The sequence below is a fragment of the Etheostoma cragini genome, chromosome 21 (genome assembly GCF_013103735.1).
Source record: "Etheostoma cragini isolate CJK2018 chromosome 21, CSU_Ecrag_1.0, whole genome shotgun sequence".
Taxonomy (NCBI): Eukaryota; Metazoa; Chordata; class Actinopteri; order Perciformes; family Percidae; genus Etheostoma; species Etheostoma cragini.
Window position 1 is genome coordinate 4527932 of NC_048427.1, and position 5379 is coordinate 4533310.

Sequence of the window (5379 nt, forward strand, 5' to 3'; positions counted from 1 at the left end):
GACAACATTAAGCTGTCCTTGAAAAAACAAACAAATGCCCACTACAAATTAACAGGTCATTTTTACCACCACATCATTCTCTGGATAAACATGCAAGTATCTGCTGCAACTCTGTACAGTGCTTCCAAACCAATCAATAGTACACAACTAAATACATGTTCTGGCTTATTTCAACCCTGTCTCCTTAAAACATGTGTTCCCATACAACTAAACTGCATTCTCAATCACAGTTTAAAACACATGGTTAACTTGGTTTGGTTTAGGCTAGCAATGTTATGAAAGCTAATTGACTTTTAGTTTCACATGGTGTACTGGTTTTGATACTTTTAAATGAAGAGGGGTGCCAGTGAGAGTCACATCTGACAAATAATAAATGTAAACTAAGCAAAACAATTGAGGGCTGGACAATTAATCGAAAATGTCAACATCGTCGAAAATTTTAATGTCAAAAATCAACATCAAAATTGTGAAGCTGTTATTGACGTATTTTTCCGATGATGATAATTTCAATAATGTATTCCGGTTGATAGGCCAACTTTCTCCTTTAAAACACTGTCCTGCGTGTGTAGTCACGTGACTCCACCTGGACCAGTCAGTTGCATGGAAAGCATAATGGAGGATAACTCTAACACCAAGTACGCGTTCAACTGAGCAACGTGTGCCCAAAAACAAACATTTTTAGCTTCAGAAAAGATTATTTTAAACAACGTTACATCGTATATTTATCTTTGAGGCAAAATGTGCAATTTATCGTGATTTTTATGTCACATTGTGCAGCCCTAGGACTATACAGTATGAGCAGAACTAAACATTATATGAACAGAATTAAGAAGAGACTTTTCAAAATACACTGAGATGCACCCACACATCCTTATGCCCTTTTCTCATTGGTTTATGACCAATTAACGGCATAATGCAACTGAAAAAAAGCTTACTATGCCAATACTAAGCACTGGACAAATGAATGGGGCATTTTTTACAAAAAAACAAAACATGTAAAATCCCTGTAGCACTTTTTACCTTTTTACCACATTTAATGTATTAGCAGTTTTTTGGGGACATAATGTGGAACTTGGTGGCTCATATCTCAGGCTGATCAAGACAATGTTGTATATTTAAAATTGCACACTTGATTAATAGAGTTGATGGGTAATAATTATGTCGCACCTCTTGAACTGCTTGTTGATTTGGTCTCATATTATTTATTCTGATTAGCTCATGTAGTGAAAGCTATTGCTCAACATGGTGGAATAAATTGCCTTCTGTGAGAGCAATTTGTCCATTGCAGTTCATTTTCACATTTCCCATCATAATTCACTGCTGCCATTATATTGCAGTTTGCCCGATAACACACATATTACAATGTCTATCTATTAGATTGAGAAACAATTCTAAGCATAACATATTCACCAAATGTACAGTATGAAATAGTGTTTAAGAGGCTGTGGATGTCACAAGGACCACATGGGGTTCTCTTAAGACAACCACAGCTGCTAGCTGCCAGCTACTACTACTACTACTACTACTACCACCACTACTACTACTAATGTATTAGAACCCCAATTTAAAAGCTAGAAGTAACCCAAGACATCACAGTATTAGGCACAAAAGGCTAGCCAGACATGTCTAGCAGAAACACCTAAATAACACGATCATTGGAGCCATGAAGTGAGGAGAGCTGTTAAATCTTAAAGCGATTGCGCCATTGACCAACAAAGACCTGGTTTAAAATCAATAACGCAGTATTCCATTCTTAGTTTAACAGCGCATTAGTAAAATGTGTGCGCACACTCTGCTTGTTACACACAGGGATGTGCAGCACCACACAAGCATTCAATAAAGAATTTAAATATTAACTGTGAAATGATTGTGTATACATATATACATTTTATATTAAATGTTATTATGGCAACTGGCGCTTTCACTTCACGTGTGAGCAGATCAGTTTCTTCTCCTTAAAACCTCTCTTTCATGCTTAGCAAATCCGCCATCATAATAGCAATGGGCCAAGGTACAAACATGCCTGGGAATGGTAGATGATACTCTGATTGGTTTATTGCATGCTATGCTCAAAACACACCTAAGAATTAATTAAAAAACTAAGTACAATCCTTTTGAACCATGCGCCTGGCGCACGGACCCTTTTTTCTGCCATTAAACTAAGAAAAGTAGATTAATACACACCCTAAACGCACCAGGCGCTTCACCCCGTGCGATTAGATTGTTAAAATAGAGCCCATCGTGTCTTGTTCTTGTTTTGTGGCCTCCAGTCACCGCAGAGCTTTTTTTTATTACACCAAGAAAATGGATTTTCCCTAAACCTTAACCAAGTGCCAACGCATAAGCATGGGAAATCTTAATGCTGCTGTAACTAACCAGTGCTTTTACAGCTTCCTAACCTTTTACTTGCCACTGTTATTTTATAATTCCAAATTGGTCTTTTTCAATTGCCATTACTAAAAGCACTTGAATACCCCAACCTTGACAAACTTTAAAACAGTCTTTGCTGTCAACGGCCCTTCAATTATGGTAAAATAAATTAATAAAGGATGCTACCTGGTATCAATGAAAACCAGACTCGCCTTGAAGGAAGAAAAGAATGCATTCAAAACTCTGAAACACAGTAATGAGTGGGCAAATAGTCAGCAATGATCTAATGTACTGAATGATGTGATGACTGAAAACATCGACCCCTTGTCTGCAGGCTAAATGTTCGGATACACTTCGTTCGGTGAGAAAGTCCAGGTAAATATATTGAAACATGCATAAATTACATACATTGGCAATACAAACTTTTCAACACTATCAGTTAGAAGAATAGAGTAGAATGTCTAAAATGTCCCTCTGACATATAGTGGAGTAGAAGTTTAATGTGGCATCCAATGAAAGTACTCAGGTAATGTACAGTACACGTAATAACAGCATTTTAGTCAATGTACCTACTTTTTTATATTCTTACTGAGTATGTTCATGTAGCAAAGCTTCATTTTCAGTATTTCTTTTTATATTTCCATTAACTTATTCCTCATTATCCTCTGCTAATTGTCATCTCCCTGCCTTCCTCTCCATTGTGACTCTTTCTCATTTTGTTTATCTGCAGTATGTGTCTCACCCCCACTGACTTACCCCTTCTCCCTTGTAATGTGGTCATACTTGGCATCCACTCAGTAAGCATCTCTTCACCTACGCTGAATAAGAGCAAGGGGAAGACAGGATGCATTATACATGTATTACAGCCTGGCAGACAGCACAGCACATGGCACCCATTTCACTGTGATGAGCCCGGGAGACTTCTATTAATTCTACTAAAGCATGCATAGTGTAGACAGCGCAGACAAGAGAGATGAGACGCTGGTGAAGAGCCGCAGGGCAGAGCATTTGAGGAATTGGGGGTATGGCAAGAAAACAAGAGACGTTTGTAAAATATTTAGGCAAATCTAACGGCTAGTGAAAGGGAGTACATGGTGGTATATGTGTACACCTGCATTCATATACTGTATATAAATGTGTATTTTAAGAGCTTGTTTGTTTTTTGCATGAATGCTGTACATGCAGGGGGCCGTGTGTGTGTGTATTTGTGTGTATGCTTGAAAGGGTGATAGGCAATTGGGTGTGAGAGTCCAAGCAATTCCTGCATAATGAGAGTCTAAAGTGGCCAACTGAGGTTCTAGTCACGTCTCCATCAGCATCACTAGGGTGCACACACTTCTCTTGAACCAGACATACACACAGCTAACTTCTACCTAGATAAACCACAATCTGGCATGTTCACGCTCACACACACAAGTATTAAGGTCATAAGCTAAATGATGTTTGTTTTAGCCCTTGAAGATAATTTCTTCAGCAAAGTGGGACTAAGTTGCACTAAAAGCAAAGATTGATGAGTTAGTCTTAGCAAGAGAGAAACAAGAAGAAAAGAAAAAGTCTGACATTCTTGAGCATCGACAGCCAGGACGATATTGTCATGTTGTGGTCAGAATACACGTCATCCTTTAGTGCTTTTGTGAGGCAAAGCAGGATATATCTTGTTCACACATGCACTAACATACACACACATGCTCTCCTTTCATCTGCAGGCTTACGCTGATGGAGTGTTTGTCTGAATCCCCATGCTATTGATCAGAAGCTAACTCTGCTAGCTCTTCCATGATCACAGTCACAGTGTCTCCACGTTGCCGACACACAGTCAAACTAACAGCAATTGATTCTCTCCCTCCTATCAGTAAAACATTTCATTTACTGGAACAAAGCCACTTGTGCTTTTGTTGTTGATTTTACCGGGCATGGAGACAGGATTAAATCTGTCTCGGTGATAACTATGATTGGGAAAGTTTGATGAAAAGTGAGGTGGGGGGAGGAGTGGCGGGTGATGTACAGGGTCACTGCCGCAAAAGGCTAAAATTTAATGATTTTTCTTACAAACAGTCTGCTAGTACTGTTTTTTAATTTGCGTTTGTTCAGTGTTAGCATTATCCAGTGAATTCAAATGTAGCCTGTAGAAATGAGGAGGATTTTATAAGCTTAGTTTTGACTTAATAAAATGAATAATAATTAAACAACCATGGATGTAATCAAGCTGCACAAAGATGCAGAACAACACCTTAAGATCTGAGCTGGCACACCCTAAGAGACTGGAGTGCATGACATCACCTGCAACAGCTGTACATCTGTGACCCACCAAGGACCACAGCACATTAAAACTAGGTACTGCATCGACTGGGAAGGTGTTAAAGTCATCGATGAGGGTCCAGATGAATAAACAATCCTTATGCACAAAAAATCAATTTGTCTAGAGCTAGGTAAGGGTGTTATGAGTGAGAGATAAGACAAGAGACAGAGTCTAAATTATGAAACATCATTTGGTTTGTTTGTGTGATTATTTTTGCCATACATTTGTGGAACGCCTGGTAGTTCATAGACTGAATTTTGTTTAATGTTTTAATTTATTTAGTATTGTTATTTCCATTTGATACAGCACTATGAGCTGAATCAGTGGTTATCTTTGTTGTTTAATAATGATGATTGGGATAATACGCCCATTAATGGTTTACAGGTACTGTACGTGCGATACATTAGCCATATGGGTGCTAGAAATAGCCCCAGTCTTGATTTATAGGTTGACACGTAATGACACCTGTATTGACTAGTGGAACGATTGTGATGCTGGTTCAATTAAATTTTAAAGTTTGCTTTCACCTATAGATTGGCTTTTCTCTTTTGATGATCATTTAAGACTATTAATACATATAGCACAACTCAGTGCTTTAGAAGCAAAACATACATACAAATTTTTTTTTTCTTTTTTATACATTTCTGTGGGTCATCATAATTAGATGCCAGGAAGTACATCAAATGACGGCAAAACCCCCCAAAAATGTC